Genomic DNA, 24,033 nt, shown 5'->3' with positions numbered 1-24,033 from the left:
CAGTGTGTCAGTTTGTGAGATTTCGGGAGTGTTAGTCCAGTGCCCGTACTGGCAGATGATGTAAGTGGGAAGAGGGGTGTTGGCGTTTGGCTCTGGATGTGCCACAGGTACTGACAAATATAAAGCCTGTGGAGCTGTCTGAAGGCAGCCAACAAATGCCAAGGTCTTCTCGACTCAAAAACAGAGTAGGCAGGGAAAAAAAACGCCAACCAACAACTGTGAGAATCTCCTGGAATTAATTGGTATTGGATTGGCCAGCAAAATAGAATCATAGAATCGCTCAGGTTGGAAAAGACCCTTGGGATCATGGAGTCCAACCATCAACCCCACTCTACAAAGTTCTCCCCTACACCATATCCCCCAACACCACATCTAAACGGCTCTTAAACACATCCAGGGATGGTGACTCAACCCCCTCCCTGGGCAGCCTGTTCCAGTGTCCGACCACTCTTTCTGTGAAGAATTGTTTCCTAATGTGCAGTCTAAAATAGGACTAAGTCCTATAAGTCTAAAATAGGTAAGATTTGGGCTATGCGTGACAAATGGGACTTTTTGATATGCGTCTTAACACCAAATAGGGGCTGTTCTGAAGTGCATACGGTTAATTAGCAAGGTTTTTTTAGTTAGCAAGTTTTTTTTTATGGTATATGAAAAGCAAGAAGCGTGCCAGTTATGCTGTTTTACCCTCACGAAGCTCTTCAGCAGAGGAAGCCAGAAGGCGTTTGCTGCCCTGGGTGGAGGAGCCGGTGCCGGGGGACCAGGGCTGGGCTGGAGGAGATCTCGGGGAGGCAGAGGCAGGAGAAAGGGAGGAGCAGGGACAGAAAGCCCCAAGGGAGGACCGGGAGCAGGGCCAGGGCTGTTCCCTGAGGAGGAGGAGGATGGGAAGGGCATGGGCAGTGACTCCTGCCGTGGGGTGGGGTTGCTCATCAGCCCCAGCCAGCAACCTCAGCGCCTGAAGGTTTTATTTGGAGGGACGTCAAGAGTGGCATTCCTCTCTGCGGATGGGGGTGAAATGATTTCCCTTCCGTCAGGAACTGGAGGAGGAGCTCCACGCTAAGAACAAGCCATCCAGACAGATCGCATTCAAAAGTTTTAGCAGGGTCGTTCCAAAAAGTGTCTAATTGCTCACAGCTGGTGTTCGGTGGCTCCTGAAACTCCGTGGAAGAGCTGCGAATCCAGAAGAACTCATGGTAGATAGAGCAAGGCCTGTTATGAATCCTGGGCAGAAGAACGAACAGCTGGTTAGGACTAGATTAAAGACAAATTAAAGGATAAAAAATATAATTAACACCAGTCAACATTACTGTATGTGAAATTGATACTGTAAAGCTTATTTGCCACCTTTTTTTGATGAAATGGCAAGTTAGTTTGATAAGGATGATGGAAATGACCACATTTGGCCAAACATCACGTGTGACAGCAAGTAAGAAAGCCAATCAATATACAATGAACATGGTGTGTGTTAGATTGATTGAAAGCTGGCCAGCTGACAGGGCTGGGAACACAAATGGAGAATCACGGCAGAGTGATGTAGCTTGGAAGACACCTCTGCAGGTGATGTGGTCCAGCCTCTTGGTCAAAGCAGCTCCAAAAGGCAGATCAGGGCCTTGTCCAGCTGAGTCTGGGGTGTCCCCACAGGTGGGGACCGCGCAATCTCTTCACAATTTAGTGTGAAAGTTCCTCTCCCTTAAACAGATTTGTTTTAGCAAAGTTCTTTGAGAAATGGTTCTTCTGTCCATGGTGTGCAGTGCTTTTTCCAAACATATGGGAGAAAGCCCAGAACTAGTGCAAATGAAGTTTGCAGAGCGCATTAGTGCTGAGGAAACTAGCAAACGTCGAAGGGGTAAGTGTCAGTTTTATAATTCAAGTGACCCTGGATTGCTTGGTTTAACATGGTCAGATGTACAGTCGTTGGAGAGAACAAAAATGTTAGGTCATACGGATGGAATAGACAAATCCATGGTGGGGAAGAGCGATGTTCAGAAGGATGTGGTAAACAGGGTGAATAACTGTCTGAGCATGAGTTGCCGGCGTGGGTCAGCGAAAAACAAACTTCTCTGACCCTTGAAGTTAAAAATATGAGGAAATCGGTTAGAGATGCTTATAGAGGCTGTGTCTGTACTATATCAGGAAGGTGGGCCAGGTTCGGTTCCTCTAACCCGTGAGGGCAAGAGGGAGAGCACAGCTCGCCTCCGTACACCTAGACCTTTCCCCCCAGACACTGTGTCCTCATCCATGCCGCTTCCTTGAGCAACTTGTCCCACGCCATCCCTTGTTTAGTTTTCTCCTGCAGACATTGTCGTTAGTTTTGTGTTTAGCCCTGGTTTAACAATTACGGGCGTCCAGTGTCCCGCCTGGGTGTCGTGGTTTTGGCCTAATTTACCAAAATCAGACCAACAGATGGCCCTTCCCCTCCCTTCTCTCCCCCCCCGCAAAAAGAGGAGAGAGGAGGAGAAAGAGATAAGGAGATTCAGAGGTTTAGAATGAACTAAACTACTTTAATGGAGAATTAATATTAAAATAAAAATAAAGAAGAAAATAATGGAATCGATACAATATCTACAAAACCATATCAAGCTCCCAGGATGACAGTCACGTCACCGGCAGGCACTGGGGAAGTCCCAGACTGGACTCAGCAATGAATGGGAACTGGATTCCAGCTCTGGAGTCAGGAACACACGGATCAGGATCAAAGGCAGATGAACAGACAGAGTCCTCTCTGGACGTCGGCCATCGCAGGAAGGGACTGACCCTTTGATCCCTCAGCTTTTATACTGAGCATGGGGCAGATGGGATGGAATACCCCAGTTGGTCAGGTTTGGGTCACCTCTCCTGTCCCCTCCTCCCCACCGATGTGACCCCTCTATGTTTTTTCCGTTTCTGACCCTCTAAGGGGGCAAATAATGAAAATTGGCTGCCCTTGGTTGTTATAGCAATAAGTATAAGCAAGGGCCTCCCTGCACACCATCCCTTGGCATGGAGCACAAACATTGGGCTGATCATTCTGAGAACGAGCAGTTTTCTCCACAATGTGCCGTTAATTTCAGAGAGTTAGAGGAGGCCTGGCTGGGATGTAAAGTTACAGAACAGAAAATTGGTTCGGTTTTACTTCAAACCGGGACACTGGGTTATTCACAGGACGAGAGGAATGCTGTCACGTTGGCAGGGGTGCAAGCGAAGTCCTGAGGAATGGCAAAATGTGCCTCATAATGATCGTATTTCACGAAGAGGGTAAAGGAAGGACCTGGTTGTAGTCTCTGAGTGGTGCTTGGAGAGCACTGTGACGAATTCCTCGCTGTAGCAGATAGGCAGGAGGCTCTGGTGGCCAGGACTTGAATCAGAACAAGCTTTGACAAGAAGGAAACTCTCGGTTTCATAGTTCTCCTCGTACGAGTAGGCGTTTTCCCCGTAGACTCTCTCTGTCGTTTAAGATGGGATTCGTGCAAGTCCTGTGGCCTGTGCTACGTAGGAGGGCAGGTTAGATGATCGCAACGGATTCCTAATCTTTGGATCTTTGAATCTTTGAATTAATTAATGAGATTTTGAGATATGAATGAAAGTTTGGCACTTGGATTCTGTTGTTCTGCCAAACAGGGGGACTGACAGAGCTTCAAGGCTTCACCTTTCATCACTACCTTATACGACTATATGCTGACTGGGATCGTTCCCAGCCCAGAATAGAAAGATTTAGTTAACACTTCTGCCTTTTGTATACTGCCATGGATAATTCTACCATCCTCATCTTGTTGTATGTTATAGAGACGTGGCAGAATCTGCTAATTATAGAATATTTTTCTTCTTCAGAACATACTATTTTTTTTGTCATTGTCCTTTTATTTCTCTATTGGTCCCTATCTTCTAGTTGGTAATAACTATTATCTGCTTCCTTTTTCCTTCACAGGAGTTAGTGTAATATCTGCCCTCGCACTCCCTTCCGAAGGGAAGGGGTGGTTGCCCTTGGCATTTTGGAACTGTGGTTTATTGAACATCTACTACAGCTTCTCAAGAATTTCCAGTTATCATTCACACATATATCATTCTTTATCTCCTTCAATTTAGCTTGTAGCTATTTTCTACTTAGTGACATTTGTCCTTTTAAATCACAAGCTGAATAGATTACTGGTTTGGACTTCACTCTCTTGACAGGTAACTCACAGCGTAGAATCCCTTGGGCCAAAAATACGGTTCTGTGATCAAACTGTCTTCAATCAAGTTTTAGTAGAGACTTACCTTATATCAGATGCAATTAATTTTTCAAATTAGGAGATGATTGCTTGTACTTTTGCATTTGTTTAGTGGCAACAGAAGACATCCAGCATGGTTGATTCAGAGGGAAGATCTGGGTGATAATGCGGTTTCCTACTCTGGCACCACCGATAGCTGATTATGGATCTAGTCATCCAGCTAATTGATTTGATTTGATCATCTGCAAAACAGACCACCAAAGCGCTCACTCATCTTGAACTTCATAAGCGGCAATATTTATTCATAAGCTTTCAAGGTAATTTTCCTCCTTAGTGCCAGAAGCTCGGAGATTGGTTGTAGGGGTGCACCAACCGAAGGGGTAGATCTTGGCCCAGCTTTTTAGCTGTGTGTGGTTTCTGAGCTGCACACGTGTAAGGATGCACCTTGCCTGATGTGCAAGGCCATGTCCCCGTGTTCCCCCTGCCTACGCACATCCTAGGAGCTGGCTTCAAACCTACTCATCACGCCGGGCTCTGTAACCCCAGTCCCTCTCATCTGTTACCCAGCTCTTGGTGCTGACAATTGGCCAATTATATTTTGTCTTCTTTTGGTGTCCTTTGGCTTCATGACTGATTTTGTTCTTCACGTCTTGATTTTGATGAGTGTTCTTTGAGCCTCCCTTTTTACTCGCTCCTTTTTTTATTAGCTTGCCACCTTCCTTAACTCGTATGGTGAACTTCTTTTCTAAAAAGTAAGTTTTTCTGCGGGTGTGGGGGCCAGCTGAACGCCCAGCCCCTTCTCGCTCTGTTCTGCAGTTCCAAGCACATGTGTTATTTACCTCTTCAGAAATTAGGGAACTGTTTGCTGTCTGTTTTAGTGCTTAGTGACATGCTTTAGTGATGGTTTTTTATCAGGGTTAGGTTGATGGTTGGACTCGATGACCTTAAAGGTCCCTTCCAACCTGGACAATTCTATGATTCTCTTCTCCTTTGGGCTTGAGACATCAAGGATTTCTGAAAAATCCATCTTTTGTACAACCTCTTGAATTGACAGCAGGTCACTCCCTTTAGGATGGGGTGGGTAATGAGAATTGCCAGTAATTACTGCTTGCCAAGTATAAACAATCGTGCCCATGTGCTGAAGGGACCTAACTAATGGCAGCCAATTAAGAGCAATGAGAGGAAGATCACAGTTCCTGGGCTGGTGCAAACGCTGGTAGCCAGTAAACACAACTCTTTGCCTGCAAAACGGAGCTGACTAACTCCACTTTTGCTGATGTTACATGACCTCTTTCTGTCCACTTTGAGGTCTTCAAAGGAGTCACAGTCCACACTTTGAGAAACATTACTGGGGAATGACGAGCTTCAGGGGAGACTTGTCATTAGCAGGAGAAAACAAATCAAAGAGATGGCTCAGTCCTTGTTAAGGAAATGGTATTTCTGAAATCCCTCTGGACCATAAATCATCAAAGGTCTCTGCAGCAGGCCCACTTGCCTCTTCCCACACAGAAAGGACAGTAATGTCCCCATACATGCTGATTGAGCTCTCTCCTTTCCTGGAAAGGTATTAGAGATCACCTGTGCTGCATTAATGAAGTGCCAGCCTGGTTCCTATTAAAGTCAATGGCAGCTCCTCTGTTAGGTTGAGGTATAGAATTGCCAAGATTGGAAGGGACCTTTCAGATCATTGAGTCCAACCATCAACCCAACACTGACAAAAACCACCACTAAGCCATATCTCTGAGCACTATGCTTATAATTTTTGAAGCATCAGGATCCCTCAGAGGAAGGTACGCTTTGTAAAACTAAACTTTCCGCATGGAAAGCTCGTGAAACGGTGCAGAAGGCTTTCCTTAGTCCTGCTGGAGAAAAAGGAAACTCGGGGCAAACCCTCGGCCAGCGTCCCCGGCTGCTGGCACTGACCAATTTTGCGGAGGGCGTACTTAAAAAAGAGGAATCCTGGAGCGGAGCTGCACGTGACCGTTTTCAGCAGAGCCTTTCAGACGGTTTCCCGCAGCACGGAAATCAATGGGACATTCACGGGACAGGATGGAGCTGTAGCCGATTGTTGGCTGTAATCCTCCGCTGACATTTTCCGGGGCTGCCTGAGGTCAGTGCGGTAACTAAGGATAAAGAGCAGCGAACTTCCACTGCCTAAATAGCAAACTTAGCTGCGTTTTACTGCAAAATGTCTCATCTTGGAGATTTAGAGAAATTGCGCACTTACTGTCAGTGAACTTTTTTTGCTCAACAAATTCATTCCTTGAGCTGTTGCTAGGTGTGGTTTCAAAACAGTTCTAATTCCACCAATATATCCTCTTAAATAACAATAAAACATGACTCTTCAAGGAATTAGAAATGTGTTTCAACAATGTCCCTTCTGCCGGCATAGCTTTGTTGGTTTGCTATGGTTTTTTATTAGCACTGTACATAGATACAGGGCAAATACGCTTCTTATATGAGAATACTGTCTCCTATCAGAAAAGCCATTTAATACAAATTGTATCGAAACTCTCCATCACATACTGTCAATCCCTAGGGATTTAATGAAATGACCATCATCTGCTACAAGCAAGTTCACAAGTCACAGCCCCTGTGCATGCGTAAGTTATTGCACTGAATTGGGGAGGCTCATTACAATTAAGAATTGCCAATCACCTGTGGACCCTCAGAATCCTAAATTATACGTTCCCATTAATTTAGCTGTGTAAATCGAGAAACTTGACACTACTAAAACAGAGAAAAAACCTGTAGTATGCGCACCACGTAGCGAGTCCATAAAGAGACTTTTAGAAATTAATAGTTTGCTTTTTTTAAAACCAACAGAAACAAGGTGAACAAAATATTACCATACTTTATAGAAAAATTGCTCAGCAAATAACTGTATTTAGCACTACATGCAGGCTTTTACAACATTAACAAAACGCAAAGGCTATAACTGTATTTTCTGTAGTTTAATGAGTTAACAACTGATATTTGCTGCCAGAAGGTTTCAATTTGGTCTAATTAATTAATTAATCTATCTTAGGGGGGTGGGTGGATGTAGGCCTGAGAGCATTTTGGCCCACGTTACTCTACACAGGGATACCAACCGCCATGCTCTTTCTGGATCACAGCTTCGTAATTCGAGGTTGTTATGGAAAACAGCGGCAGGTAAGATCAGATGGAGGCCTTTCCTAAACCTGGAATGCCAAAAAAAAAAAAAAAAAGAAAAATCAAGACAGCACTATTTAAAAATAAACTTAGATGCTCCCAAATTTCCAAGGAGCAGGAAGGGATTAATATTCTCTGCCTGCAGGTGGGAAGGCGAGTTGCCACCCTCCCCTCTGTACCTGCCCGTGCAACCCAGGGAGGAAGGAGGGGAGGATATTTGGATGTAAAGAAGAAGAGGAGTCGGGGCCAGAACCCCGCTGCTGCGTGGAGGGATAATGGATGATGTCTGGGGCAGGAATGACCTAAAGGGATGGCCCTGGGTTACGATCAGGGCTGTTAAAAAGGAACATGAAGAGTGGGCTGAGTCTGTTTATTTTTCTGGCAGCACCGGGAGGAGTTTTGGCACGATCTTCATTTATCTTTGGGGTTGCTGGTTTTGACCATGTCTGAATAATTAAGCAGGTGTGCCCACCACCCCTGGGAATCGTTTGAATCTTTTTTTTTTTTTTTTTTTCCTTACACAATTTATTTCAAAAGAGCTTTTAAAAATCTGACTCTCGGTACTAGTGATTTCCCTAGGGGTGGTGGGGCGTGTGTGTTGTGTGTCCCCATTTGGAGTCTTCCTGTACGTTTTATGAATGCAAGCTGAAATAAATTTTGTTTGTATTATTCCTTGCACAGCTTAGCTGTGAAAAACAGACATCTCGGGGAAATTTTTGGTCATTTTGGGATGTCGTGCTGACTTTTTTGAGCGACGCAAGGTATATCACCGGAGGGATATGCCTCACAGGCGTCATCTGTGGCAATCTCTTCCCCTCTTATCTAGTTTTTCCTGTCTTGAGAGGGTTTCACAATGAGCACTTACTGTGAACAAAAGCGATGTAATCAGGTAAACTGGGCTGCACCAGGTCTGGGGTAACAAGACTGCGATGGGCAGGTTACTCCTGTTTCTGGAGGAGGCCGGGGCTGTAGAGAATCTGGAGCTTGAGGACAAGTCTATGTGTGCAAATGGGCGTGGAAAAATGGCCAGAGATCCAAAGTGACATTTCTGGACTTCATTTCTGGATTTTTTTTATTTTTTTTTTTTCTGGATTCCACCACTTTTCCCCTTCTCCCCTTGAGAGCTGCAGCCCCGGCACTATTTCTCTCCGGCGCTGCGAGAGGAGGAAGGCACTGCTCCTCCCTTGACAACCGATCTGGGGCCAGCTGGGTCAGGAGGATGAATTTTGGGCACCATTTCAGCTCAGCTGTTTTATTCCCACACTTCCAATAACACAGTATTGATATGAATCAAAATCGCTTTCCGCCAGCCCTGTGGAAACCCCTCCAACCTGGCCTTGAACCCCTCCAGGGATGGGGCAGCCACAGCTTCTCTGGGCAACCTGGGCCAGGCTCTCACCACCCTCACACCAAAGAAGTTCTTCCCCACATCTCAGCTCCATCTCCCCTCTTTCAGTGGCAAACCCTTCCCCCTCCTCCTATGGCTCCCCTCCCTCATCCAGAGTCCCTCTCCAGCTTTCCTGGAGCCCCTTGAGGGACTGGAAGGGGCTCTAAGGTCTCCCTGGAGCCTTCTCTTCTCCAGGCTGAACCCCCCCAACTCTCTCAGCCTGTCCTCCCAGCAGAGGGGCTCCAACCCTCACAGCATCTCTGCGGCCTCCTCTGGCCCCATTCCAACAAGTCCATGTCCTTCCTGTGCTGAGGACTCCAGAGCTGGAGACAGTTCTCCAGGTGGCGTCTCCCCAGAGCGGAGCAGAGGGGCAGAATCCCCCCCTTGCCCTGTTGGCCATGCTTCTCTTGATGCAACCCAGGATGGGGTTGGCTTTCTGGGCTGCCAGCACATGTTGTTGGCTCATGTTGAGCTTCTTATCCACCAACACCCCCAAGTCTTTCTCCTCAGGGCTGCTCTCCAGCCATTCTCTGCCCAACCTGACCTTTCACTGTCTCTCTCTGGAGTTCCTTGTGGTTTTTACTACTCTGGGGACAGCAGCATCTCGGTGCCACAGAGAGAGGTGCTTTGAACAAAGCCAGAGTGACAGCCTGAGATCCCCAGGTCAGGTCACCTGGTCACAGGTCATTCTGTATCGTCATTGTCTATGAAGTCCCCTTGGTTTAATGGCTATTGTGGGTGCTTAGAGTGTCTCCTTTGGAGACGTGTCCCTTGTGTTGGACTTGTCAACTGAATTTTTTACTTTTTAGAGACAAATCCTAGCACATACTGCGTCCAGCAGAGCAATGTGGATGCAACTGGAAGAAGCATTCAGTGACAACACACGTTCTGCAGCAAATCCGGGGAGAAATCGTATTAGCCATCTAGTTGCCAGTAGACTTGGTCTACTTGTAGGGGTGCTTCAACTCCCATGCTGCTTTTTCTACTTATTGAACTCTTCTTTTTTTTTTTTTTTTTTAGGTTTGCATTCAGTGCACTCACAGCCATGCCCTGGGGCGTTTGCACAAATGATGTTTTAGACATGTAAATCTGACAAATAACACACCCACCCATGGCTGGCAACCCAGCCAGCGCTGCAGCCTCGACACCCAGGGATGAGCTCATCCCGGGAGGTATCTCTGGCCTGAAGGAAAGCGGGGAGGGAAGGGTGGCTTCTCCCGTGGGCGAGACACACTCTTGTCGCCCTGAACTTAGGACTTGCTCATCCTAGAGAAGCACTGGGAGAAATGTGGGCCTTTCAGTAGCCGCCCTGGGTTGTGAAACCCCTCCTGTACCCCGTCCGCTTGAAATTTTGTCTTTCCCAAGTGATGGCTTTATCCTGATGCTCTGCTGATCTGTTCACTGCTGATGAGGGATAACCACCTGGAGGGGACACCGGTAATTTGCTCCAGCAGGCACTCGTGCCACTGTAGGAATTGCCCTCAGCATCCCTTGCCAGCTGTGGCAAGGTGGTGTTTGTGGCAGGAAAGCTTTGCCAAGAGGTGAGCAAGGCCATTGTATGTGCAGATCAGGAATATCTCCATGGAAGTCAGCAAATTAAAAAAAAAAAAAAAATAAAAGGGAAAAAAAAGAAGTGGAGTAAACAGAATCAGAATTAGACCGTTGTTGAGTTGTGTCACTCCCTCTACCGCCTCCAGATCAGCATCAGAACTAATTGAAAAGAAGCAAAATTTTGGGTTCAGTTTCTTATTTTAAGGTGTGACTAACATAAATGTAGAAAGTTCAGAGAGAATTTGGAAGAGGGCACTCACAAATAAACCAGCCTCCTGTAAAAAGTCCCTCCTTACCGCCGTTGGGGATGGGTTGTCTTGTGACACGAGGTGAGTGTACAACCTCCCAGTCTTTTAAGAAGGCTCTTATCTAATGCAGTTCTGGATCTCTCGCTGTTCAAGGCAGGTTTGAGTCCTTTCAAAAGTCCTGTTGGGCTTCTGCCTTCACTGAACATCGTAACTGAAGCTGCACTGCAGTAATGTAGGTAAAAAAGCCATCGAGGGGCTGGAGCGGGTCCAGAGAAGGGCAACGGAGCTGGTGAGGGGTCTGGAGCACAAGTCTTGTGAGGAGCGGCTGAGGGAGCTGGGGGTGTTCAGCCTGGAGAAAAGGAGGCTGAGGGGAGACCTTCTCGCTCTCTCCAACTCCCTGAAAGGAGGGTGTAGCCGGGGGGGGTTGGTCTCTTCTCCCAAGGAACAGGCGATGGGACAAGAGGAAATGGCCTCAAGTTGCACCAGGGGAGGTTCAGATTGGATATTAGGAAAAATTTTTACACTGAAAAGGTTATGAAGCCTTGGAGTAGTCTGCCCAGGGCAGTGGTGGAGTCCCCATCCCTGGAGGGATTTAAAAGCCGGGCAGACGTGGTGCTGAGGGACATGGGTTAGTGATGGGTTTTGTCAGTGTTGGGTTGATGGTTGGACTCAATGATCTGAAAAGTCCCTTCCAGCCTTGACAATTCTGTGATTCTGTGACTCTAAATGAATACCACTGCCTGTTTGTTTATTTGTTTATGGATTGATGTTGTGGTATCACACGTAATACCTCCTAGGAAATCATAGAGCTCTGGGAACTCAGCCATGGGTGCAGCGAGCTTCACTTCCTTGGCTATTTCCCTCCTTTGCTTGGTTTTTCCCTTTACAGACGTGTCTTTTCGGGTTTATCCTCTGAGCGGCAGGCTCCGGTGCTGGGCGGGAAGTTGTCTCCCGGGGGGGAATTTGGGAGGGGACGGCTTGGGTGCAGCCTTTCCCTTCCTCCAGGGCTGCTGTGGGTGCTCCCTCCGGTGCCCATCCCAAGCTGCCGGCTGGGGTTTGCCGGGGAGAGGCCTCTGCTACACCCCTTTCCTGGCGGGTACCCTCTTCCTTAGGGCCCGTGGTGCCTCTGACCGTGCTGACAAACCACCAGCAACACCAGCCTCAGTGCTTTGCCTGCTTCCTGGGCAGTAAGACGGAGAAGAAGGGGGCTCCCTGGTTTATTTGCCTCTCTTCTGCCCTTTATACATGCTGTGGCACTGCCCTTTCTATAGATGATAGAAATAGCCTGTAAATCTTTGCAGCTTCCTTATGTAGTGGATAAATTAGCCTGACAATCATTTTGCTTCACTACTTAAAGCTGTTTTTCTAGATACAACAGGGCTTATGTTATTCTTGGTTAAGACTGAGTCTGTGGGAGCACAGCTGTGAAATTTTCAGCTGTAAATTTTCTTATCATAGAATCGCTCAGGTTGGAAGAGACCCTTGGGATCATCGAGCCCAACCACCAACCCCACTCTACGAAGTTCTCCCCTACACCATATCCCCCAACACCGCATCTAAACGTCTCTTAAACACATCCAGGGATGGTGACTCAACCCCCTCCCTGGGCAGCCTGTTCCAGTGTCTGACCACTCTCTCTGTGAAGAATTGTTTCCTAATGTGCAGTCTAAGGAGACTTATATAAGTGTCCCCTGAAACATGATGAATTGTGGAGCTCAGAGATGCTTCTGTTCTCACTGTAGATGTTTATTTTCGTCATACAGTCTTCTGAGAGGGTGTATGTTGTAACTTTTGGTTAAATCATTCATTCAACTGAGGCAGACCTCATTTACATGGAACTCACTGCACTTGTCCCTTTAAATTATAAAGGCACACAACTGTCTATAAAATGGCTTTAACAGGCACCTATAGTATATAATTAGCATTGCATGGGCTCCTCATCTGTTTCTTGATGAGCTAGTACAAACAAGCACAACCTTCTGAATAATGGCACCAGGCACGGGCCCTGTCTGCAGAAGAAAAGCTCTTGTCCATTGGAGGTGAAGGGGGCAGAAGGCGGCCCTTGTTGTCTCCATCATGGTTAACGATGAGTTAATGGTTAACGATGGAGAGTTATCTGAGTGCTCCTGGGGATGCCCTGCTTTCCTTCCAGATGTGTTGCCTAGGCAGAGCCTTGGGTTTTTTTACACTGGCCTGGGGTTTCTAGTGAGGGCGTGATAGAACCTTGCCTGAGCCACCATAAATCTGGAAATCTGCAGTGTTTCTACAATGCGTGGCCAGATGAGCTACCCGGCTTGTGCCCAGCCAGCCTGAAAGTCCGGGGGGTTTCAGGCAGCGTCGTTCTCCTTGCGTGAATTCATAGTAGGGTGAAGTCTGAAGTGCCCAGGACTGTGGATTTTGCCACGCTCGCTCACCTTATTCAACTGAGCCAAGCACGCGTGCGGAGTCAGACACGTTCCTGAGCTCTCAGATCTGCTGAGCATCCACAGAGCGTTTGTGCAGTCAGTGTGGACGCCTCCTGAAACGTTGGGTTTGTAACACACGGTCTGTAGAGCTCATTCACACATATCTCCGTCTGGGAAATCCCAGAGAAAGCGTTATGGCAGCCTGACTGTTAAATTAATTTAATTTTCTATCCTTAAGGGCATTTCAACTTGCCAGCAGTCACGGTTTCATCCTCTGAAAAGAAATTCTGAAGTTATGCTTGGCTAACGGTAATTATTTGGCAATTTAGTGTTTCCATCCTCTTGTGACCCATCTTCACAGCGACTGACATGAGCCTGCTCTCAGGACTCAGGGGTACCACCAAGCACCGAGGTAAATGCTTTTCTGGTTCTGTTCCTGATCCGCTGGTGAAGGACCTGGAAAACAAATCATACAAAGAGCAGTTGAAGGAGCTGGGACTGTTTATTTTGAGGAAGAGGAGGCTGAGGAGAGACCTCATCACTCTCTACAACTACTTGAAAGGACACTGTAGAGAGGTTGGTGCTGGTCTCTTCTCACAAGCAAATAGCGATAGAACAAGAGGGAATGGCTTCAAGCTCCAGCAGGGTAGGTTTAGACTGAACATTAGGAAAGAATTTTTCACAGAGAGAGTGGTCGGACACTGGAACAGGCTGCCCAGGGAGGGGGTTGAGTCACCATCCCTGGATGTGTTTAAGAGCCGTTTAGATGTGGTGTTGGGGGATATGGTGTAGGGGAGAACTTTGTAGTGTAGGGTAGATGGTTGGACTCGATGATCCCAAGGGTCTCTTCCAACCTAGATGATTCTATGTATGTATTCTATGTGTTCTACCATTATGCTTTCTTTTCTTTCTTGAATTTACAGGACACATTTACAGGCTGTCTGCCAGTAAATGCAGTGGCCAGAGTTAGGTGGGATCACACAATCATAGAATGATAGGGGATGGAAGGGACCTCTGGAGATCATCTCCTCCAGCCCCCTGCCACAGCAGGGTCACCCACAGCAGGTCCCACAGGAACATCTCTGAGGGGCGTTTGGAGTATCTCCAGAGAAGGAGACTCCACCACCTCTCTGGGCAGCCTCTTCCAGGGCTCTGCCACCCTCACAGCAAAGAAGTTCCTCCTCGTGTTTATGTGGAACTTCCCATGTTCCAGTTTGTGCCCGTTCCCTCTTGTCCTGTCACTGGGCACCACTGGAAAAAGACTGGCCCCATCCTCCTGACACCCACCCTTGAAGTATTTATAGGTGTGGATCAGATCCCCCCTCAGTCTTCTCTTCTCCAGGCTAAAAAGACCCGAGTCCCTCAGCCTTTCCTCAGCAGAGAGATGCTCCAGGCCCCTCATCATCTCTGTAGCCCTTTGCCGTACCCTCTCCAGCAGTTCCCTGTCCTTCTGGAACTGGGGAGCCCAGAACTGGACCCAGTGCTCCAGATGGGGCCTCCCCAGGGCAGAGCAGAGGGGCAGGATGACCTCCCTCCACCTGCTGGTCACACTCTTCTTGATGCCCCCCAGGATGCCATTGGCCTTCTTGGCCACAAGGGCACATTGCTGGCTCATGGCCATCCTGCTGCTGGAGGTAGGCACTTGGTCCTGCCCTGAACAGGGAGTCACTTGTGAGACCAAGCTTGGGTGGTGACCTCAAGCAGTGTGGTGCCACCACAAACAACAACATAGGGAAGCTCGCTGCCTCATCACACACACGGGCCTGAGGAAACTGGACGGTTTCCAGTGTTAAATATAACATGAGTGAATTCAAGGGTGTGTGCCGTGTCACGCAACACAGAGCGTGAATCAGATCATGTAGCAGTGGGAGGAGAAGCCCCTTGAGAAGCAGCTCCCGGGGGACCTGGGTGGGGGTGCAGCTCCAGGCTGGGGTGCAGCATGCAAGGAAAATTAGGTTGCCCAAGGGCAAAGTGGGCAGTCCTTGGTATTCCTAGGCGTGTTGGGGCCAGGCAGAGCACCCTGCCTGCGTGTCTGTGCGTGGGCACGCGGGGATGTCGGTGTAATGGACTGCAGTGATTTGGCAGGGGCTATGTGTGTGCGATGTGGGCAGGGGTCATTTCTCCTGGGATGGTGTGATTTCGCCTTGCCGGAGGAGATGGGGGTTCCTGCTGGAGAGCCCCATGGGGCAGCACCTCACCATCAGCGTGGGAAGGAAGGGGAGGTGGTGGTCCTCCCTCCTGTGAAATGGAAATGGGAGCTCTGCCTTCATTTGGGCTGTGTCTTTAGATTTTTTTGCCTTGCAGGCAGGCACTGTCCCTTACTGTTTGTACTGTCCTTGGCCCAGTAAGTCATAGAATCATTGAATGGTTTGGGTGGGAAGGGACCTTAAAGATCACCCAATTCCACCCCCTGCCCTGGGTAGGGACACCTCCCACCAGACCAGGCTGCTCAAAGCCCCATCCAACCTGGCCTTGAACCCCTCCAGGGATGGGGCAGCCACAGCTTCTTCTGGTCTTTGCCAGGGCACCCAGGCACCTCCTCAGTGCTAATGAGCAGGAATGAGTTTCCCAGGGGCAGGTGAATGAGGTTTGACCAGTGACTAAAGCACAGCATGGAGATGTTTGTAGGATAAGTGGGGGGGCATCCGAGAGTCGGTTTCTAAGGGTCCGTGTAATGGGAAAAGGCTTTAAAACACTCGAGAGCTTATATCTGGAAGTGTGAGAGGGGGTGGAAATTTGGCTGAGGAGTGAAAGGGGAAGTAAGGAGGTTTAGGAGCCCGGTCCCCCCTACACAGACAGGGTAGTATCTCCTCCTCTGAGCCACAGTTCCATAAAAACTGCTCAGTTTCGTACCTCTGAGACACCAGGTCAATTAGATTCATGATACTCTTCAAGAGAGCTTGAACTCTTGGCAGGAGGAACTCCAAGCCCCTTACTTGCAATGGCCTTCAAGGTCAAGTAATTACACTTTGCTCAGTTCATGTGTCAATATTTCGCAGAATTAATGAGATACCTTTCCACAGAGTGTATAGGTACTCTGCCCTTTAAGATTAGCTCAGGGCAGGACCGATTGCCTCTCCTCCCAAAAGTTCAAATTCCCCCATACCATCAGAGGGTCTTTATTTCTCTTCCAGCTAAGCCGAAGTGGTATGAATTCAGTGAATTATGATAAGCGAGGTGCTATTTTCAGTCACTTTTCAGATTAGATCAAGTTGCCCTTTCCTTTGAAATGAAAGTAATCCATTTCTACGTGTTGGTTGCCGTCTCTGTGTTACTACCGTGAGAAAATCAATACCAGGGCAGTCGGTCATTTCAGCGTTGTGCTTATTACGGCTAATGCACTATATTCTCTCACTGATGGAGTTCAGAGATGTCGATTCTTGAGATGCTGATGGTAGAGGGCTCTTGAGATAAAAGGTGAAAAGCGAAGGAACGGAAAGCAGGGAAAATAAGCTGGTTAAAGCCAGGTGCTGGCATTATTTGACATATTTCCTAAAAGTAATTTTTTGATCAAGCAGAGCATTTGGGCACTGCTGACTGCATTCATTCTGTTCTGTTCTTTACACATATACACATCCATCTGAAATTTTATCCTGAATCTTTGTACATATCCTTTTGGATCTGCTGCTGGGTTGAAGATTTCCTCATTAAAAAATATGAAAATCCACTGAGCGCTCCACGAAGGACAATTTGATCCCCTGGAACCATCTGGAATGCCATTCCCCATCCTGGTGTCTTAAAGGAAGTTTTTGGGATGCTTTGTTGTCGTAGTCTTTAGACGTCTATTAGGCAACAGGTCATTGGCTTATTGGCTTTTCATCTAGATGTGAAATGTTCCCTGTCTGGTCCCTTTTCCTTTTGATCTCACACCCTGGGTGTGGGACCTTGTTACTCTCTTGTTATTTGTGATTTCCCCAGGGGTGATGGACTCTGTGTGTTGGGTGTCCTGCTTTGGAGTCTTTGTGTACATTTTATGAATGCAAACGGAAATAAAATATATATTTTTTTTTTTCTATAGCAGACAGGAGATAGTGCCTGGAACGTCATCCTAGACATGGGCTGAGTCCCAACGTGACCCAGGGGGCTGCCCACTTGTCTCCTTTATTGAAAAAAATCTGTTCACGTTTCCCTACATTATCTGCTTCCCAACAGTGTTAGCATTTTGGGTGATACAGAGCGACGTACGACATTGACTATTCCAGTTAGCTTTGCTGTGTAACTTCAAGAGGAAAAAAACCCAACCAAACAAAAAATCTACACCTGAATTCAGAGTTCCTCGGGTGGAGAAGCAGCCTAGAATTCAAGATTCTTGTAAAAGCAAGAAAGATGCCACCACGCATCGTAGTGGTCCTTCTTTACATCCCTCATATTAATCAGCTCTGTCTTTTCCTTATTCTTTGTCACAGACTCACTGGGTAATCTGATGGTTTGTTCTTGTTATCCGGTGCTCTTTGAATGGAAGGCACCATTCAGCTTTGATCTGAAGATGCCAGATCCTATTTCTGTCTCTTTTTTCTCTTCTCATCCTTTAATACTACCTGGTGGTTGCCATTCCTTAATTATTTTCCTTCCTTTCTTTGCTTGTCTCCTGGGATATTTAGTTCCTTTTGATGCAGCTAAGAATATGCACCAAAGTGCTTGGATTTAGATACTTAAGGTAAATCACTTAATAGGGACAAGTGAAGAAATAATGTTTATCAGAGGTACATTTGTTTTCAAATGAGAGAAGAAACTTCTGAAAATCAACCTTTTTAATTTTAATAGATCATTCCTACTTCCTGGGAAAGATGGTTGGGTCTCTTCCTCATGGGCTTGCAAACAATGAAGGAGATGTGTGAGACAGAATGAGAGAAGATGAAGTAAAGCCCCTTCCCCTTGTGCTTGGACCAAGAGATGAGCTGCAGTCTGGTCCCTCATGGGCTCAGCTCTACTCCTCGGTGCTACCAACTCTGGAACAGCGGTGGCTTGGACCACCAGGTCCATACTATCAAATGGCAGCCAAAATGCCTTCACCCTCTCACCTGGAGGGTGTTGGGATGCCACCAGGGAGCACCACAGATCAGAATGGGCTGCGTGAGCTCCCTGGAAGAGCAAGTGGGAGACATGGAGGTGGCCACACCAAGCCAATGGTGCCCCATGCCCTTCTGTAAGTGCTGGTCTTGTGCTTGGCCTTGTGCTGCTGGCTAAAGCATGGTGAGATGCACCACTTACTTACCCGTGCCCAGGGTAATGTCTGCTTGTGTCCAGGGTTTGTGTTGCACATGTTGGATAAAGGTAGTTCTGGAGCATGGAGCCATAATGGGCACCAAACTCTCCCCCTCAGAAAAAGTGCTAAGGAGCTCAGCAGGGTCCTTTACTCCCACATGTGTGTTCCCTACGTCTACAGGAGCTGTGAAGATGAGATAGGGTCAAGAGGAGGTTAGATCAGAAGGCGGCTAGCATTAAGGATGGTGCAGGAATTAGTTGTCACCTACCATTAGGCATGAAGTGATGGGAGATGATGAGTGTGCCTAGTGGCCCACCATGACAAAGTGGATGAAGTAAGGAGAGGTCTCTGGAGACATTCAAAATCCGCCTGGACACGTTCCTGTGGGACCTGCTCTGGGTGACCCTGCTCTGGCGGGGGGTTGGAGGAGATGATCTCCAGAGGTCCCTTCCAAACCCTACCATGCTGTGATTCTGTGATTACAGTAAGACTAGGAAGTCTGGCAGTTTGGGTGAGTTTACTTGTTCTTGGCACAGTTAAAAGTCCTTTTCAAAGCTGTAGTAGCTGGTGACGTACTGCTCTGGTGGAAGAGCAGAACCTGCTGAAGGGTTTTTGGAGGAAAAAAAACCCACAGTGATTGCCATGACCTACCCATAGCAGGGGCTTCTTCCAGGAGTGACAGATGAAATGGAAAGACAAAGTCTGACTCTCTTCAACCAGTGACGTTCGCAGCCCCAAACTATTGTGGTACAAGGCACTCTGCAGAAATCAAATTAAGACAATGGTGACTTTCTTCTGGTTTGTGCAGAAAAAAACCGACAGGGTCTGATTCAGTTCCTGTCTTGGATTAAGACAAATGGCCCAGGTTTGAACTGGCAAACCATGTTCCAAACCTCAGGGCAGGGGGGCTGGAACTCCATGATCTTTAAGGTCCCTTCCAACCCAAAGCATTCTATGATTCTACGATATACTACTTTTAAAAAAAATAAATAAAAAAAAAAAATCACCCAGACGCTCCCATAAGTTTGTTTATTCTTTCGGGAGGCTGCAAACTGGGTGTGAATTCCAGGGAAAGGGTTAAGTGTATCAGGAGACTGTCAGCCCTCCGTCTGCTCTTAAAACAGGCTGCCGCAGGGCATATCTTAACCTGACATGTTGCATTGTTAATTTACAGTTTGGGTGTGGAAGGGACCTGCCTTCCCTTCTTTGTAATCCGGGCGCAGGTGTGCGCAGGACTTCAAAGCCCGCTGCAGGGGAGGTTATGGGGGTGAGAAACCCCTGGCTCAACACGAAACGCGCTGGGGGATGCGAACCCCCGGCTCCCCTCTGCAACTGCCTGCCAGCCGGGATGTAAACGTGGATTTCTGCTGGATGATATTAAAAAAAACCAAAAAAAACCAAAACAAAAATAAAAAACCCCCAAAACCAAAACCAACCAAACAAAAAAACCTGTTCGAAATCACAAACGCACACTGGTCACTCGCTAGATTTATTTTGTTTTCTTTTTTTTCCTCTGCTTCCATATCGCTTGTGAAATGCTCTGGATTTCTATCAATGTTTTAATTAACAGCATTTTGAGGCTTCTTGGAGGAGAGGGCTTTGACCCCCAAACCTATTACAGACTTTTCACGCTCAGAATTCACTATGGATTATTATATGGATGAGGGAGAACGTTTTTAACCTGAAAGAGGGGAGATGGAGCTGAGATGTGGGGAAGAACTTCTTTGGTGTGAGGGTGGTGAGAGCCTGGCCCAGGTTGCCCAGAGAAGCTGTGGCTGCCCCATCCCTGGAGGGGTTCAAGGCCAGGTTGGAGGGGGCTTGGAGCAACCTGGTGTGGTGGGAGGTGTCCCTGCCCAGGGCAGGGGGTGGCACTGGGTGGGCTTTAAGGTCCCTTCCCACCCAAACCATTCTGTGATTTGTCACACCAAACTGGGCAGCTAAAAGCTGTTCTACTGGTCTGGACTAGTCAGCTAAAGCTCTTTAAGCCTAGAATAAGGTAAATGCATAGAAGCACAGGTGCTGATGCTCTTCCAGACCCTGCGTGGAGCTGTTATTTGTAGGAAGCAGAGCTCTTGGTAGGTTTGACAGAGCAGGGTCCCATGCGTTTACACGCAGAGACCCTGCCACTAACATTTTCCAGATGAGCAAAGATCATTCTATCCCATTTTTTCCCTCTTGCAAGCTGGAGGGAAGAGACTTCAGCTCTGTATTCAGAATTACTGAGTTGGTTTTTTTTTTTTTTTTTTTTTTCCCATCTTTGACATTAGTACAGAAAAGATCCGAGCAAGTCAAGTGTGCCCAGTAAAATTGGACCTCACAAATTTTCGCTGATTTATTTAATGGCTCCAGTACTTCATTGTTGCTTATTAGTTGTGATCACAATTATGGAAAGAATAACGGTGATTGATTCCTTATGGCTTTGCTTTGTTCGGTAGTTTCTTTTATAGCTTTCTCTGTCCATTTTATGTTTTCACTTACCAATTTTTTTGGACCTCCCCTAGTGAAATTCAGCATTGCTGTATAGGAGAGGGCACTGCAGCTGCAGTTGTGTGGGAGAGAACATTACCTTTTTTTCAGTATTTTGTAGATTTTTGGACCTTTGGCTTTGGCCAGGCGCAGAATGGCACCATTCTGACCCTTTTGGGGAACCGCAGAAGGGCAGCAGTGTCTGATGTTCTTTAGTTCCATGTCCATTTTCTGGATTTGAAAATTTGTAAGAAGAATGGAAATGGGAAAAGTGACAGAGTGAAATTCTAAATTGCACCAGCCTTTCTGCACTGCTCAGAAAACCATCGAGGGAGGTCATTCTCCCCCTCTACTCCGCACTGGTGAGGCCACAACTGGAATACTGTGTCCAGTTCTGGGCTCCCCAGTTCAAGAGACGGGGAACTACTGGAAAGAGTCCAGCGTAGGGCAACAAAGATGATTAAGGGGTTGGAGCACCTCCTTTACGAGGAAAGGCTGAGAGAGCTGGGACTCCTTAGCCTGGAGAAGGCTGAGGGGAGACCTTATTAATGCTTATAAGTATCTAAAGAGTGGTTTAAGGGAGGATGGAGCCGGACTCTTTTCAGTGGTTCCCAGTGACAGGATGAGGGGTAACGGGCACAAGCTGAAACCTGGGAAGTTCCATTCAAATATGAGGAAAAACTTCTTTAGGGTGAGGGTGCCAGAGCCCTGGAACAGGCTGCCCAGGGAGGGTGTGGAGTCCCCTTCTCTGGAGATCTTCAAGACCTGCCTGGATGCAGCCCTGAGTGATGTGCTCTGGGCAACCTTGCTTTAGCAGGGGAGTTGGACTAGATGATCTCTAGAAGGTCCCTTCCAACTCCAACAATTCCGTGATTCTGTGATGGCCAGGTAAGCTGGTACATCCTCATGCTGTATGGGCAACCAACGATGGCCAACCAAGAAGGCACAGGGCATCTGACAATGGCTCGTGAAATGCCTACGGGCTCCAGCTCCAGCTAAATGCCTGGCTGCAGACAGAGCTGGGAGCTGGCAGGAATCGCCAGCTTTTTTAATTAAAATGTTTGTAGCTATAACAGTAAAATTATGAGTTTGTAAAACAATTGTTTTATATAACTTGATATTTATATCCTCTTTCCGCAATTCCCCTCATCTCATAACCACCGAAGACTAATGGAACACAGAACCGCCGGGGGATTTTTGCTTTGCTTGTTTTGCAGAGGTCATGAAGCCCTTGTAAAAAGCGATGTTAGTGATCGCAGCCCTCTTTTGGGGCAGGAAAGGTCCAGACTGAACTTCTGGCTTTACCGCATTCAAATACACGGGCTTTTCCTTCTCCAGGGAGGGAACTGAACCCCATGAAATAGGTATCTCAGGTGGATATTCAATGCACCGAGTTATTAAATCTCTCCTGTAGGAGCAGTTCCATTTTGAATTAAATATTCATTAGGCCAGAAAGAGAGAGGAGTTACTCTTTCACCAGCATGCAGCCATAAAATGTCCCCGAAGCCTCTGCTGTTCATATTCACCCCGTTACTCGCGAATGGGACTGATGAACAGATTCCTCGGTCTACCCAGTATGCCTCATCCTCGTAAAAAGGGTGTTCTCACTGGCTTTGAGTCTTTGGAGAGCTACAAGTGTTGCATCATGGTAAATAGATTTTAAAAAAAAATGTGATTTCTGTGAGTGGGAGCTTAAATCACTGACCAGCTTCTTGTGGAATTTTAGGGAAGCCTTGAAGCTGGTCAGAAGCAGAGTTTTAAGTGGAAACTCAGCATGGAAAATGGCACCCGTGCAGCTGAAATGACCGTCTTACAGGCTGATATCACTGAACTGGTCTGGGACAAGAAGAGACCACCTAGAAACATGGGAAAAGTAAAAATAAGCTGCGGATTAGGCTCTAAAGCTTGGTCTTTTGGGGGACTTCAGTTTAGCACAAAACCCTACGTTAAATGGTGCAGTATTCTCCACCTGGAGCAGTGTCCAGCTCTGGAGTCCTCTGCACAAGAAGGACATGGACATGTTAGAACAGATCCAGAGGAGGCCACGGAGATGCTGGGAGGGCTGGAGCCCCTCTGCTGTGAGGACAGGCTGAGAGAGTTGGGGGGGTTCAGCCTGGAGAAGAGAAGGCTCCGGGGAGACCTTGGAGCCCCTTCCAGTCCCTCAAGGGGCTCCAGGAGAGATGGGGAGGGACTCTGGATGAGGGAGGGGAGCCATAGGAGGAGGGGGAAGGGTTTGACACTGACAGAGGGGAGATGGAGCTGAGATGTGGGGAAGAACTTCTTTGCTGTGAGGGTGGTGAGAGCCTGGCCCAGGTTGCCCAGAGAAGCTGTGGCTGCCCCATCCCTGGAGGGGTTCAAGGCCAGGTTGGAGGGGGCTTGGAGCAACCTGGTGTGGTGGGAGGTGTCCCTGCCCAGGGCAGGGGGTGGCACTGGGTGGGCTTTGACGTCCCTTCCAACCCCAACCATTCCATGATTCCCAGGGGGAGAGATCACAGAGTGTGGGCAAGGATGGGTGTGCGGAGCCCGGCTGGGAGGGTGCCCAGGCTTCAGTTGAGCCTGCTCTTATCTGTAACTTTCTGCTGCCAGCACCAGATGAACACAAGTTGTCTCTTTTTAAAGCAGCAGTCCGATGCAAACGGCTGTGGGACAAAGGAAAACACTTGCAAGTCTCTGTTTTTTCTTTTAGGCTTCAGCAAAATTAATTTAGAACAAAAAAGAAAAAAAAAAGATGAGAAAGGGAATTAAGAGGAAGATATAGAAGGAAATAAATGTGGAGAGAGAAACCAAGAGAGAAAAGAACAAAAGGGGAATTAATTTTAGTAACTACAACAGGTCATTTACTCTACAAATATTGCCCATTTATGCCAAAGCTGTAAAGCTCTTTTGTTCAAACCGGTTGCATATTCTCCTGGCCAATTGGTTGCTAATTGGCTTCTAAATATAAAGACTAGGCTGAATATCAAGCTACAATTAAAAATAAAAATAAATTTAAGCTGGTCAGTTAAAACACTGAATATCCTCGTGGCAAACAGAGGCATTAACATTTTTTTTCTTGTGTCTGCAGTTGAAATGAAGAAAAAAAGTTGTGTTTTTTTTCCTCTAATCCTGCACTCAGAAATGGTCAGGAGAGAAAGGGTCCTGGCTGAGGTAGCGGGGAACAGGCAAAGGAAAAAAAAAGTAAAGGCTTTGAGGAAAGGTAAGGAGGAAACTTGTGGAGTGAGACAAGAAGAAGCCCTTTTTGAGTGGGATCCTGGGCCGAAGAGAGAGGCAGCAGAACTTTTCCGTACCTGTGAAGTGGGGTATTCCTACACATACCGGGGAACGCAGATTTTCGTGGATTTAGGAAGGGAATTTCGGTAGGAAAGCTGATAAAGGTGCAGGGGTAGAGCCAACGTGAGAGTGCAGGGGAGGGACTACAGGGGTGGGGGGATCG

This window comes from Numenius arquata, chromosome 5 (assembly GCF_964106895.1).
Source record: "Numenius arquata chromosome 5, bNumArq3.hap1.1, whole genome shotgun sequence".
Taxonomy (NCBI): Eukaryota; Metazoa; Chordata; class Aves; order Charadriiformes; family Scolopacidae; genus Numenius; species Numenius arquata.
This window is presented reverse-complemented; position numbering follows the sequence as displayed.